Raw genomic sequence first — 16,104 nt, forward strand, 5'->3', positions numbered from 1 at the left:
CGAGATACCGTGGGGTCTGTACAAGCGCAGCCGTTCCTGTTCCTACTCCAGCTGCCACCCTTATACCCATCAGGACAGCTAGGGTAATAGAGACTGGTTCTCTCTTCTGTCTACGGGGTCTGAGATTGAATTCTGCCTCGAAGGAACTCGCCTCGTGGTAGATAATTCTAGGTATTAACTGTACGAGGATACAGTAGTCTGCAGTGGAGTTAAACACTGATGAGGAAATGTACGGGGTTAGCCCGGTGCTGCAAGCCCACTATCCTCTTTTAGGGGCACTAGATAATAATTGGTAGTGGTTGACGGGCTCTTTATGGTCTGATTACACAGATGCTGGCGATTTTCGGGGATCGTGCCTAGGCAAGTGCCTCATCCAGAGACTGCTGTAAGGGTGATCTTGGACCCCCAGTCACAGGAATTATGGGAGGTGGTATTTTGGAAGATACCTGAGAAGGCGATTCCTTCATAATAGGGTGGGCCTGAGGCTAGGCACAACCAGCAAGATTCGGTAAGATTAAGGTTGGAAGTATTGAGGACATTGAAAGCCCCCTGTATTAAGTTAAGGAGTCTCTGCCCGGTGCATGGAGTCTCCGGGGATGTTACCTGGGGAGACAGTTCCGCAGGTGATGGGGCTGTGCTGGCCCCAGTTAATTGGGTGCTCCCCGGGGCCTGGGGCATACGGGGGGAAATAGGTGGCCTGGCTGGCGGCTGCTGTCCCGAGAGTACGATGTTGGGTCCTATCTGGACAGCGACAGGGGTTTCTATTTTTAATTTGGTAAAGAAGGTAAATCTTTTATCCTATTCTGACATATAGAAACGAAATCCTCATGTTCTTCCTTTTATTTAATCGTGGGCTTGTTTCTCCCTCTCCATGAAGGAAATATTTAGGGGGTTTGACCCTGCCCCGGTACTGCTCCTCTTTACGGTTATTAAGTCCCAAGAGGAGAAGGGGTGCCAGAAGGCCTGCCCAGTCGTCTCACATTTCCATTGTTTACAATAGAAATTTTGTACCCCCCCCCCGCATCTGTTGGCCTGGCTTCTCGTTCTCCCATCCCGGGGACAGATATAGAACTCCATTTGTCGCATCCGGTGCTGGGCGGGCAAGTTGCCACAGCCAGGGGCGTCTGCAACATACTGGCCTTGGGATGTGGAGTCTTGGGTAAGCGAGCGCTTTGCTAAATGGTGATCAAGGCTCGATGGGACCTCTTTAAAGGTCTCATCGGGGATATCCCAATTATCTAGTCCTGCTATTAAGGCGCAAATATCTGGGGTGAGGGATGGCCACCAGGTCCAAGGAGGGTCCTCTTTTGTAGTACTTTATACTACATCACCAGTCTGAGAGAGAACCTGCCAGGTTAACCTCTGGGGGGCATGGGGGTTGGGACCAGAGCTACTTATCACCAGGAGTTGTATCAGCAGGAGCAGGGCTATGGCGGCGGATGTGGAGCTTGAGGGGGTTGTCCATCTTTTCCACTTCCCACCTGGAGTCTGGCGGTGGTGCTGGTTTGACATGAGATGCGTGGATCCAGGCTGCGATGCCATCAACTTTTACCGCGGTCAGGGTTGTGAGCAGTACTAGGTACGGTCCTTTCCACCGTGGTTCAAGGTTGGCTGTCCGGTGGTGCCGGATGTACACCGAATTTCCAACCTGGAACTGGTGAGGTATTTGCAGATCTCCAGGCTTGTAGGTCTCGATCAGCTGGCTCCACACCTCCTTTTGCACAGTTTCAAGGGCTTTTAATCTGGTGTATAGAGATTGAGAGGAGTAAGATTCTGGGGAAGGGAGGTGCTGCATGGCAATGAGTGGGGGGTGAGCTCTATATAGGATTTCGAAGGGGGTCAGCTTGAGAGTGCTAGGGGCGTTGCGCACATGGAACAGAGCAAAGGGAAGGAGGACTGTGCAGTCAGTAATGCCAGTTTCTAAGGATAATTTAGTCATGGCCTTTTTTAGGGTTCTATTCATCCTCTCTACCTGCCCTGAGCTTTGGGGCCGATAAGCACAATGTAATTTCTACTCAAGCCCCAGGATTTTGGCCAAACCCTGACTAACCTGGGCAACAAAAGTGGGACCGTCGTCGGATCCGATTACCCTGGGTAGCTCAAATCTTGGAAAAATCTCTTTTAATATTATTTTGGCTACAACTTGAGCAGTCTCCCTTTTTGTAGGAAAAGCCTCGACCCATCCTGAGAAAGTATCTATGAACACTAGCAAGTACTTGTATCCGTTCTTGGCTGGCTTAATCTCAGTGAAATCTGTCTCCCAGTAGCTCCCAGGGCGATTTCCTTGGAGTCATTTTCCCTGAGGTAGTGTGCTAGGCTGGGTGTTTACTAATTGGCAAGGTCTGCACTCTTTTGAAGCTGCATCAATGAGCTTACTTCATTCCATAATATAGTATGGGGAGGACTGAACAATAGTTCTTAGATGCTTGGGGCCCAGATGGGTTAATTTATGAAGTTGTCTGAGAAAGGTGATCGCCTGCTCCTTAGGGAGGATGATTTTTTCTTCCGGGGTTTCTCGGATCCCCTCTGGGGATTCTCAGTGGAGGCCTAATCTGTCCATCCTCTCGAGATCCCGTTCCAAATATTTAAAGTGTTTGACAAGGGGGGGTGCTATTTCTTTAAGGCTAGGCCTTAAAGTGTTTTCATATAGCGGCAGGATGTTGAGCCTTTGAGCCTCTCGCTTAGCTTCTTGGTCGGCTCTTTGGTTTCCCTCGGCAACTCTGGACCCCCCTTTCTGATGTCCAGGGAAGTGGATAATGGCCACTTTCTTAGGGAGGTGAACAGCCTCCAGTAGACTTAGGATTTCTTCCTTGTGTTTAATTTTTTTTCCTGCTGAAGTCAGCAGTCCTTGCTGCCTGTAAATGGCCCCATGAACATGGGCTGTAGCAAAAGCATACCTGCTATCGGTGTATATGTTAACCTTTTTCCCTTCTGCCAAATGTAGGGCCTGGGTCAAGGTGACCAGCTCGGCCTTCTGGGCCGACGTCCCTTCAGGCAGACTACTTGCCCAGATGGTCTGCTTATCGTCCACTACCGCCGCCCCGGCCAACCTTTTACCTTTTATTATGGAGCTGCTCCCATCAGTGAACCAGGTCAGCTGGGCATCCGGCAGGGGCTGATCACAGAGGTTCCTCCAAGTTCCAGTCTCCTCAGCCAGTACTTCTTGGCATGTGTGTAATACGTCCTCCCGGACAGAGGTATGAGGTAGTAGGGTAGCCGGGTTGAGGATGACAGGCGGGCCAAACTGGACTCTGTCTCTATTTAATAGGAGACTCTGGTAATGTGTCATGCGGGCTGTCTGATGATGCTTTCTAAGGCATGAGGGGCAATGACTGTCAACTTCTGCCCCATAGTCAATTTGTCTGCATTTTTTACTAGTACCGCCACTGCCGCCACAGACCTCAGACAGGCTGGCCAACCACAAGCAACGGGGTCTAATTTCTTGGAGAGGTATGCCACCAGTCTTTTCCATGGCCCTAAAGGCTGCGTTAGCACCCCTTGGGCTATCCCTCTCTTCTCATCTACGTATAGGACAAAAGGCCTTGTTACATCTGGCAGAGCCAGGGCCGGGGCCAATAATAATGCCTTTTTAATGTTGTCAAAGGCCCGCTGTTGGCTGGCACCCCACTCGAAGGGAATGCCTTCCTTGGTCAAAGGGTAGAGGGGAGCTGCCAGAGTAGCAAACCCCGGTATCCATAAGCGGCAGAATCCCGCAGTTCCTAAGAATTCTTGCACCTGGCGGGGTGAGCGGGGAACTGGAATCTGAGTCACAGTATGCTTTCTGGCTTCTGTTAATTATCTCTGCCCTCCTCTTAGGGTGTAACCCAGGTATGTTACCGCCTTCTGGCAGATCTGGGCCTTCTTGGCAGAGGCTCAATATCCCAAGCGGGCTAGTTCTTCCAGCAACAGTTCTGTGCCCCGATGGCACTCTTCCTTTGTCGCTCCAGCTAGTAGCAAGTCATCTACATATTGTAGGAGCGTTACCTGAGGGTGGCTGGCGCAAAAGTGAGCTAGGTCTTGGTGGAGGGCTTCATCAAAGATGGTTGGGGAGTTCTTGAACCCCTGTGGAAGTCGGGTCCATGTTAATTGCCCCATCGTTCCAGAGTCCGGGTCTCTCCATTCAAACGCGAAGATGTTCTGGCTAGAGGAGTGTAGTTGGAGGCAGAAGAAGGCATCCTTGAAATCCAGGATGGTGTACCAGATATGGTCCGGAGGGAGAGAGCTCAACAGATTATAAGGGTTAGGCACGGTGGGGTGGATGTCTTGCGCCCGCTTGTTTACTTCTCTCAAGTTCTGCACAGGGCGATAATCTCCTGTGCCGGGTTTCTTGACGGGTAATAAGGGGGTGTTCCATGGTGACTGGCAATTTACTAGTATGCCCAGCTGTAGGAGACGCTGAATGTGAGGCCTAATCCCTTCCCGAGCTTCCCGAGTCATAGGATACTGGCGCACCACCACAGGAGTGGAAGTAGCTTTAAGTTCTATGACTATAGGCAGCCTTTCTGCAGCCAGTCCCATTCTGGCAGTTTTGGCCCACACCCCGGGATATCTTTCTAGCCAGTCTTGTATGAGACTAGTCCCTTTCTCCCGCTGCTTTTCAAAGAGTCTATGTTCATTCTCCAAATGCATGGTCAGGGTTGTTACTCTTCTATTCTGGGTTACCTCTGGGCCATCAGGGGTGAAAGTGATTTGGGCTTCCATTTTGGTGAGTAAATCTCTCCCGAGGAGGGGCGCAGGGCACTCAGGGATAATTAAGAATGAGTAGGTTACCCGTCCCACTCCCAGATCTACTGATCTTCGGGTAGTCCATGAGTACTGCTGATGCCCTGTGGCCCCTACAACCCAGGATTTTTTCTTGGAGACGGGTCCTGATGGTTCAAGTAGGACTGAGTGTTGAACTCTGGTGTTTACTAGGAACTCAACTGGCTTCCCCTCCACCTTAAGTATTACCCTAGGCTCGGGGAGGGGTTCCAAGCCCCGTCCCCGCTAATTTTCTTCTTCCTTTAGGGCCAGTACTTTCTTGGAGAGTTCTTTCTTCCTTTTTTTAGGACATTCCCTGGCCCAGTGCCCCTTTTCTTTACAGTAGGCACATTGATCTTTATCTAATGGGACGCGGTTGCTCAGGCTACCTGACTTCTTAGTTCTACTTTGGGTCTGTTCCTGGCTCTTCTCCCCTACTACTGCGGCCAAGATCTGTGTTAAGTTCTTCTCCTGTCTTTGGTCTCTCTTATTTTCCCTTTCCTCTCTCTCTTTCTCCTTTTTCTGCTCTTTTTCTTCCTCAGTTTCTCTTTTATGGTATACTTTCTCAGCTTCCTTAACTAAATCCTGCAAGGTATAGTCCTGCAATCCTTCAATCCTCTGTAGCTTTCTTTTAATGTCTATAGCTGACTGCCCTATGAAAGTCATGGTCACGGAAGCCCTCTGTCCCTCAGAGGCAGGATCAAATGGGGTGTAGCATCTAAAAGCTTCCATTAGATGCTCAAGAAACAATGAGGGGGGTTCCGTGGCCCCCTGTATTACTTCTCTTACCTTAGCCAAATTAGTGGGGTGTCTTGCCGCCCCACGGAGGCCAGCCACTAGAGCCTGGCGATAGACTGTCAGTCGCTCCCTACCTTCTGCCATGTTGAAGTCCCAGTCAGGTCTGGAGAGGGGAAAGGCGGCCTCGATGATGTTGGGGAGCTGGGTAGGATGTCCATCCGCCCCGAGTACATTCTTCCTAGCTTCTAGTAAAATCCTCTCCCTCTCTTCAGTAGTGAAGAGAGTCTGTAGGAGCTGCTGGCAGTCATCCCATGTGGGCTGATGAGAGAACATCAGGGACTCTACCAACCCAGTCAGGCATTGGGGGTCGTCTGAAAAAGGGGGGTGATTAGTTTTCCAGTTATACAGGTCTGCGGAAGAAAATGGCCAGTACTGGAGGGGCTGGAGAGGAGGTGGTCCCTCATCTGTTGCCACCAGCAGGGGGCCGTATGCCCTCAGGTGTAGGGCAACAGTAGTGTCGAGAGACATTCCTCCCTGGCGGTGACTCCTGGTACCTTGTGCAGGCCCCCGTGAAGGTTCCCCCGGGGGTGCAGAGGGGGCAATCGCCAGATCCAGCAATGCTGGTCCCCCCTGCCCCCCAACAGGAGCCAAGGCGGGAGGGTATGGGGGAGGAGGGGGTGGAGGGTCGAGGAGAAGAAGATCAGCCTGAATTTCCGGGTAGATCTTCTTAGGGGGGTCTGAGTTGTCGTCCCCTGTTCTGGAACCGGAATATTGAACAGTGAGCACTCGAGGATTAGACGGGGGCCTGGATGTGGCAGTCCACGGCCGAACCCAGGAGGGCGGATTCTGCACCAGGTTCTGCCAGACTATGATGTAAGGTTGTTGATCCAGATGGGCTCCCGGTCCTCTCTGAAAAACAATCTCTTTAATAGCAAAAATAAGAGATAAGTCAAAGGTTCCTCCTGAGGGCCAGCCGACGTTAAAAGTAGGCCACTCCGAGCAGCAGAAAGTCTGCCATGGACCTTTTTTTTTTTTTTTTTTATATATATATATTTTTTTTTTGTAGAGACAGAGTCTCACTGTACCACCCTCGGTAGAGTGCCGTGACCTCACACAGCTCACAGCAACCTCCAACTCCTGGGCTTAAGCAATTCTCTTGCCTCAGCCTCCCGAGTAGCTGGGACTACAGGCGCCCGCCACAACGCCCAGCTATTTTTTGGTTGCAGTTTGGCCGGGGCCGGGTTTGAACCCGCCACCCTCGGTATATGGGGCCGGCGCCTTACCGACTGAGCCACAGGCGCCGCCCTGCCATGGACCTTTTTTAACCTCTACTGACAGACAGATCACGACCTCTTCTCTTTACTTCAGTCCAATGATCTAGAGTTAAACTCAGAGGGGTTGTCACAGTCTGTCCCATCGTCAGTGGATATGTCAGAAACACAAATAACAGGAATAACAGAAATATTACAGATACAAGGACCCACCTACCACACTTGATCCTTCACAAGCCTATAACAGAATCAGGCGGGCGCGTTTCCCGTAATTTTTGATCGAACAACCGGACTCGATCAGCGCCCTTACAGTAGGAGGCTACCAGGCGTCCCTGGTTCTCCTCAATTCCTGGGGCATCCCCCAGGGTTTCAGCCTGTGGTCCTCTGGGCACGTCTACCGACCACTGTCCGGCCACTCTCACGAGGTGCCGAATGGCTGCGAAATCGAAAGCGTGTCACAAAGTCAAACAAAAGGACTGAAGACACAGACTAGACAGTTTTCAGGGTACCCCTTTCTTACCTCCAAGTTCGACTCTGCAGGTGAGGGGTGGTCGTTATCTCCCGGACGAGCCCCCAGATGAAAGACTTGGGACAAGACCCCCACTCTGTCCGGGACTACGATGACCTCAATCAACCACAAGAGATGGCACTTGATGCAATCAGCAAGAGGGTTTTATTCCAGCATGCTGGGGCTTAGCTCGTAACTCTCTCAGGAGCAGAGGAGTTAAGCCCCGAACAGCAGGTTTTACAAGCTTATAAAGGCAAAAACCACAAAGTAGGGAGGGGTAGCAGACATGGCAGGGGCTTTTTAGATAAGAAGAACTCTGGTTCATTACTTAACTGTCTTAAGACAAGATTAACAGTTAAACATTTGCTTAGCCCTTTTATCTGCTTCAGCTCGGGGCTATCTCCTGGAACAGTTACAAAAGGTCACATTCTCATTGTAGGGGGCGAGAGGTACTGTTACATGGCTGGTTCCTCCCCACCCCCCTTTTGGATTTGGTAGTACTTTCCTTCAGTATCTTCTTAGATCACAAGGCAATAAAGGTAGAACTCAACTCCAACAAAAATGTTCATCCCCACACAAAGACTTGAAAATTTAACAACCTTATGTTGAATGATAGTTGGGTTCAGGAAGAGAAAAAAGAGGAAATCATTAAATTCCTCAAACAAAACAACAGTGAAGACACAAGTCTTAAGAGGGGAATTTATCGCATCAGATGCCTACATTTGAAAAATAGAGAGCGCATCAACAAACTCACGAACCTTCTTATGGAATTAGAAAAAAAGAACAATCTAATCACAAATCCAGCAGAAGAAATAATCAAAATTCAGAGATTAAGGAAATTGAAAACAAAAGAATCTTTTAGAAAATTAAAAAAACAAAAAGTTGGTTTTTGAAAAAATAAAATAGATAAACCTTTGGCCAGATTAACTAGAAAGAGAAAAGTAAAATCTCTAATAACCTCAATCAGAAACAATAAAGGGGAAATAAGAACAGATGGAACAGAAATACAGGAGATCATCTTTGAGTACAAAAAGAAACCCTGTGCCCAGAAATTTGACAATGTGGAGGAAATGAATCAATACCTGGAATCACACCCTCTCCCTAGACTTAATCAAGAAGAAATAGGTCTCTTGAAAAGATTGATTTCAAGAACTCAGATTGAAGAAACAATAAAAAAGTCTACCAACAAAAAACAGCCCTGGTCCCCATAGCTTCACACCAGAATTCTATCAAACCTTCAAAAAAGAGCTTATACCCATACTGCAGAAATTATTCCAAAAAATTGAGAAGGAAGGACTCTTTCTCAATGTGTTCTAAGAAGCAAACATCACCCATACCGAAACCAGGAGAAGACCCAACTAAAAAGGAGAATGTCACTAATGAACATAGATGCAAAAATTCTCAACAAAATCCTAGCCAATAGATTACAGCTTATTATCAAAAAAGTCATACATCATGATCAAGTAGGTTTCATCCTAGGGATGTAAGGCTGGTTTAACATATGCAAGTCCATAAATATAATTCACCATATCAACAGAAGCACAAATAAAGACCATATGATCTCAATAGATACAGAAAAAGCATTTGATAAAATCCAGCATCCTTTTCTAATTAAAAGACTTAAGAGTTTAGGCACATTTCTTAATCTGATTGACACCATCTATGACAAATCCACAGCTAATAGTATAGTGAATGGAGTAAAACTGAAAGCTTTTCTGCTTACCCTGTTTCCCTGAAAATAAAACATCCTCCGAAAATAAGACCTACTTACAGGAAAGATAAGATGTCCCCTGAAAATAAGACCTAGCGCATCTTTGGGAGCACACCTTAAAATAAGACACCACAGGGTAGAACTGGAACCAGACAAGGCTGTCCTCTATCGCCATTACTATTCAACATGATGGTGGAAGTTCTAGCCAATACAATCAGGCAAGAGAAGGAAATAAAAGGCATTCAAATGGGTGCAGAGGAGGTCAGACTCTTGTTTTTTGCTGATGATATGATTTTATACTTAGAGAACCCCAAAGACTCAACCACAAGACTCCTGAAAGTGATCTAAAATACTGCAATGTCTCAGGATATAAAATCAACGTCCACAGATCAGTAGCCTTTGTATATGTCAATATCAGCCAAGTTGAGAAGCTAATCGAGGACACAATTCCCTTTACAGTAGATTAAAAAAAAATTAAATATCTAGGAATATACCTAACAAAAGAAGTGAAGGACCTCTACAAAGAAAATTATGAAACCCTAAGAAAAGAAATAGCAGAAGATATTAACAAATGGAAGAACATACCATGCTCATGGCTGGGAAGAAGCAACATTGTGAAAATGTCTTGTCACTCATAATTTTTTTTGAAATGTCATTTATTCTAGCTATGTTTGCATGTATTATTGAAATATTGAAAGATACAGAAAATGTAGAAAAGAAATCATTATTTTAAATTCTAATCTTATGGAGAGTAATTACTAGTATTTTTCTTACATCATTGTCTATAGAAGATATTATTTTGTAATTTAGATTTTCACTTGATACAGTTGAGTATTTCTTCATGTACTGCGTTCGAATGCCCTTACCAACATTGTTTATGATGTGTGCTCTATTATAGTTTATGTAAGTAATCTCTACTTCCTGGAAATTTAGGCTTTTCTCATTCTTTACTATTTTAAATTACACAGCAATGAATATCATTAAATATTTATACTTACGTACATTTCTGATTTTTTTAGAATAAATTATTGAAAATTGATCACAGGGTCAAAGGGTATGAAATTTCATGCTAATTTTGTTGAGAATGTTTGAATATAACTAAAAAGTCTATCCAGAAAGTGGTAAAATAAGAAGGAGGGCTTTGAAGGTGTCCTGCCTGGAATTGCCTGGTGGGCTCTGCTAGCTTCCACCTCTCTCTTTCTCAAGGACTTACATGCTGTCATGTGGTTTCTGGGTGACGTCAGGGGTCATGAATTGCTAGGTCTGTTGGACGTTAGGACTGCTAAGCCTCTTATCTTTCTTTTTCATCCAAAATAACTGAGCATGGTGTACTAGCTAAATGACGGATAACTGTGAGGAACAGATCCCATTATTCCCTTGTTTCATTCACATGATGAATGAGTTAGAAAATGAATGCAATATCTGAGCACTGGGGGATCTGATTGTCACAGTATGAAAAGCCTTTTAGTGATAACTGCATATATGCGCCCATATTACTGCCAACAGAGCCAATACAATCTAGTTCGAATGGTGGATGTACTGACTCCCATGTGGAACCATTGACGTTTTTACGAACCATTTGCAGCCTAGTGTCACTGTGTTTTGCCAAGTTGCATCCTCCCAGAGAAGTCCAAATAGAAATAGGAGCTCAGTTTGCAGTGCAATGGGAAGTAGACAAGGGGAAAAAAGGTCTGGATTACTCTCCCAAATTATAATGCAAACTTGCTCCAGAAATGCATATTATTTTTCTGAATGTGTTCCCATTGAACCATAGGAAAAATAACAACCAAGGACCATAATGGCTCATTGGTGGATATTGTATCCCATCTGTTGGTGGTACTAAGAAAGGCTCCAGGCTGTTACATCCGAAAAGCTTGCTGGTAAAAACCCAAAATCTTCCTCATGGCATTTTTCTGCCTCTGAACTCATTTTGCATTCCATCTATTAGGGAAAAAAGTTGAAACTGGTTGAATGTTATTATGCATTTATAAAGTAAAAGTTTCAAGCTTTGCTTGATTCTTTCCAATAGAAGGAATAGGACAGGTTCATACACGTAAAAAGCAGCAAGCTGGCCTTTCTGGGGCAAAAGTTTCGATTAGGACTTTTACAAAGTGCTACGTGAGGGCTGTATGGAAAGTCTCCAGCCGTGCAGGGCTCTGTTTTTCCTATGACATGGCTGGATGCTTTCTGGACAGTCCTCATGTGCTTTGTTTAACTCTTCAACATTTAATAATTCACTCTTATTTTCCTTAACTAAATGTATTTATGGCCCAGTGTGTGGGTTGCTGATTCTCTCTCTGGCAGGTTTAGGATTCTGGCTTAGGTTGGATTGAATTCACAGACACCAAAACTGGATGCAGCACCAGTCAGCCATTAGCATGAGGACTGAGGTGCCCTCCAGGAAAAACTCATCTTACAACTCTACAGGGAAGCCTCAGTCATTGTAGAGGTGAAGCGTGAGCACTGTGGGTGAAATTAAAAGAGCTATTTCACTTTTTCTTTTTTAAAGATGGTTTCGAAAACATTTGGGATCCAGCAAAAGCCTGGGTTGGGAAGGCCATCTTGACATGTAGACCCAGAGCCTGGGAAGATCACATGGGGGCAATTGTGGTGGTGTCCAATTCCCAGAGGGCCAGATCTACTGTGAGCAGTTATGACTTAGCCACTATAGGACCCTGAATCCCTGGTGGGGGGAGGTTGTATGGGGAAGGGGTGTCGAGGGCAAATGGAATCACAACCCAGTGAAATTGGAGCTGTTTCTATTCATATGACCTCATTTACACACTGCAAAGTTGGGATTCTCAAATCAGCATTCAGTTCACAAGATACTCAAGAGAATCATTTAGTTAAAGAGTATTAATGTTGCAGAGGCCTAATGCTGCAGAGATCTAATATTAATTGTACTGAGACCTAACTGTGAAAGAAAATTAGGGAAGCTAACCAAACAGAACTGTGCTGAAGGGCAGAAAAGGCTTGAACTTACTTCTTTCTCTTACGATGTACAGACATTGAGATCTGGCATTTTTTGTCACAAGTGGAATGGTAGTTTACCTATGAAATAGGATTGTTGTCAAGGTGGAGACGTGGGGGTTCTTTCCTTCCCAGCCCTTTGGAACACTTCACCTCCAGTTTGCCTTTTCCACTGACTGAAATGGTGATACAAAATACCAGGCTCCTTGCTCCAAGCTGGAATACTCTGCGTGTGTGGGGGTGGGGGTGCGGGGGAGGGGTCACGCTTCTGAGCTGCGGGATCAGGCTAAAGCTGACACATGTCCACCAGCCAAAGTCCAGGCCCCACTCTAAGTGCTCTGCAGACTGACCTAGTTAATATTCACAGTGACCCTCTGAGTCAGGGCCAACTACAAGTCCATTTGAAGATGATGACACCAAGGGAAAAGGACGTTAGGTAACTTACCCCAAATTACACATTTGACAAGTGGCAGAGCTGGAATTCAAATATAGTGTTCTGGTTCTAGAAGCCACACTCTCAAGACTCTGGATAGACTCTCTTGGTGCTCGCCCTCACCTTTTGGTAGAGTTCTTTTAAAGACATAGGATCTATAAACAAGTGTGTGTGCATGTGTGTGTTGGCAGTAAATATATATATCAGGGATAGTTTGGGAATTTTGCATTTTTGGGAGAAAATAAAAAAACTGAAATGGAATTTAGGAGTTCAAGAAATGGGCAATATAAGTTCTTCAATCTCAATCAGTCCTTAATCTTTCCTCTTTAAGGTAAAAACCCAGTTTACTAATCTGTGAAGAACAGAAACCTGATTTAGTTTCATATCCTTGGATAGACTGACCGATCACCATGTACTACTCTCTTGGCATGGAGAGGATTAACTTTGATCTGATGAGCTACATTTTATAAACAGAATTAATCACAGGCTGTGGGGAGATGAGGTCATCAGATTTACACTGAAGCTTTAATGCAGCACAGACATTGAGGTCACATCTGCTCAGCTTCTGTACAAATGGTGAACCTTCCCTTCTCCATGAAGGTGTGTGGCCTGGAGTTCTCAAACAAGGGCATTCCATCTTAAACAAGGGCAATCTGCCTGCTCGCTGTGTTTATTCTGGAATGGATGGAGAGCCTGGCAGAGTAAAAGCTATTATTGATGTCCACTCAAAGCTATGTCTTTTCAGGCTTGGACCACTGTACGTTCTCTCCTAAGTAGCTTTGACCCTTCTGCTCTTCAGCTATTGGGATTTGACTTCATTAAATGTTTCACTGCTACCATTTTCTTTCCTCATTCATGAGAGGAGGGGATTTTCCTGTCCATTTTTTTGTGCTCTCTTTGGGAAGTGATGAGCTTCCCCAAGGCAGAGAATTCCTATTTCTGAGGCCTTAAGAAGAAATTGAATAATTATGCATCTCTCCTCTGCTAATGTGGAGACAGTTTCCTACATAGAAGCAAAGACCTCCACATTACAAGGCCTTGTTTGGGTCTGAGGTTTCTTGCACACATACACACACACACACACACTCCTGCACATACGAACTCAATGTTGATTGAGTCATGTGTTGTAGAGTCACATGTCACAGTCCCAACATTTCAGCCCTACAAGCAAGCTTGGTTCATAGCTGGTTTAGAATTACACATCGAAGATCTGCTTTCTTTCCAGAGAATGTTGGGCTTAGAGTATCATTCAAAGTTGGATTGATTTCAGGTCACTCGGGATTTCGGTTCTTTCTAGGACAGAATTCAGAGGGCACGTGTGATCTGGGATCTCTGAGCACTCTTCAATCTAGTTGAGGGCCTCTGAAACATGAATAAGTTTGAGGGGAGACTATTTTGTGGCAGAGGAGGGTTTGGAGGGATGAGGGAACATCCTTCCTTCTGGAATTGCTTAGAACTGGGACAGTCTCCTCAGATCCTAGGAACTAAAGACCAGGCTCCTAGAAGCCTGAAAAGGCTACAATGCCCTTATTCACAGAGGCCACCATGCTCTGCACTTCAGGGCCCCATTTCTGAGAAGTGAGTGCTTCATGGGGCAACCACTGGTACTTCAGAGGCAGGTGTAGCATTAGGGGACATGTCCCAGGTCTCAGTCTATTAATGTGAAGCTAGGAGACAGCTTGTGAGAGGCCAACTCCTGCACAATGTAGCCACAAAGTGTGCAAATATCACAAGGCAAAGATTTCTCGAAGAATTTGCAGTGTGTAGTTCTGGCAAGGGCCTCAGACCAGAAGGCTACGATCTGTAGACCCATGCAAAGGAAATTTGGGGAAGAGTGGGTTAGATGAAGTTTTCCAAGAACTGGACCATGAGACAGGCATGGGGAGCATCATCTGACACGGACTGACAACCAAAATCCACAAAGAACTAAAGAATCAGCAAGAAACATCCAAACAGCCCCATTAAAAAGTGGATAAAAGGCACAAACAGAAACTTCTAAAATTAAGATATACTAATGGCCAACAAACTCATGAAACAAGGCTCAACATCTCTAATCATTAGGGGAGTGGAAATCAAAAACCACACTGAGAAATTACGTAACTCCTGTGAGAACAGCTCTTATCAAAATATCCCGAAACAACAGATGCCGGCGTGGCTGCAGAGAGGAGGGAACTCTTATATATACACTGTTGATGGGACTGCAGACTAGTACAACCCCTATGGAAAACTGTATGGAGATTCCTCAGAGAACTAAAAGTAGACCTACCATGTGATCCATTCCCTTCTCTCTGCATTCATGCCAGCATCTGTTGTTTTATTAAAAGGACACCTGCACCCGCATGTTTATAGCAGCACAATTCACAATTCACAAACCCAAGTGCCCAGCAAAGCACGAGTAGATCAATAAAAGGTGGTGTATGCATACTGTGGACTCTTACTTGGCAATAAAAACATGGCAATCTAGTATCTTTTGTGATAACTGGATGGAACTGGAAAACATTCTTCTTGGTGAAACGTCACAGGAGTGGAGAAACAGACACATGTACTTGATACCAAGTTTGAACCAATTGATCAACACCTTAGTGCGCATATAGAAGTAAATCTCAATGAAAATCGACCTGGGAGGGGGAAGGCAGGGATGGGTAAAGCCATGCCTGCTGGTATGGTACACGTGGTTTGGGTGAAGGGCACACTTAGAACTTTGACTTAATCTGTACAAAAACTGAGGCATGTAAACAAAACATATACTCCCAAATATTCTGAAATAAAAAAAAAAAAAAAACGATAGGATTCTACATGACGGAGAGGGAGCCGGGAGATGCGGGGAGCTAACCAGCTCTGAAATACCAAGGGAGGAAGGTCAAGGTGAAGTCTGCAGACTGCTGTGAGATTTAAGGAACACTTGGCAGGACTTCTGGGGAGGTCTGGAGCCAAAGTCGCCTACTGGGGAAGTTTCAGGTCTCCTGTCACAGGCCTGCCTTGCTACCCCTGTCACTTCTGTCGGCCCCTGGGAACACTCAGGCAGTGAGTATGGCCACGGGTCTCAGGGCAGGTTGCGATTCCTGTGGGTAGAAGTCTCTGTGACTCTGTCTCACAGCCTGCAGTAAAGGACTGACCCCCTCAGGGTCAGGTGAGAGCTGAGAACGAGAGCAGCACTGTCCCTACCAGCCTGGGGAGAGAGATGCTGGGTTTCTGAACGCAGTAGAGGAGGGCCCTGATCCCTCCGGTGAAGGACAGACTGTCCATCCAAGGCTTCTGCTTCAAGAACCAAAGGGAGGAAGAAGCAGCCTTTGATGACAACCTCCAGGAGATGGGGAGGAGGTAAAGATGAAGCCAGGGAGGGGGCAGAGAGCCAGAGAAGCAGCGCCCAGGGCCAGGTCACAGCCACAACAGGAGACAACAGCCGCTGGAGAGGACTCTGGTGTCAGTAGGGGCAGAGCAGATCTGTAGTGATCAACAACGTGGGGCAGCATTGACCCAGATCAAGTCACAGATGGCCATAGTGGTGGCCACAGTGGCAGGAAGAGAGTGGATTGGGAGGTTAGGGTCCTGACGCACAGGGGGACTCTGCAGGTGTCTCTGAGCACCTGCCAGCATCTTCATGCCACTAAAGGAAGCGTCTCCCTTCACTGTTCCCCTCAAGCACAAGTCAAGAGTGATTAAACCAAGGAGTGACGACAGAAAAGGACGTGGAGCAATTATACAGTTAGAAATGGTCTGACTTTGCACATCA

The sequence above is a fragment of the Nycticebus coucang genome, chromosome 6, assembly GCF_027406575.1.
Source record: "Nycticebus coucang isolate mNycCou1 chromosome 6, mNycCou1.pri, whole genome shotgun sequence".
In the NCBI taxonomy this organism is placed as follows: Eukaryota; Metazoa; Chordata; class Mammalia; order Primates; family Lorisidae; genus Nycticebus; species Nycticebus coucang.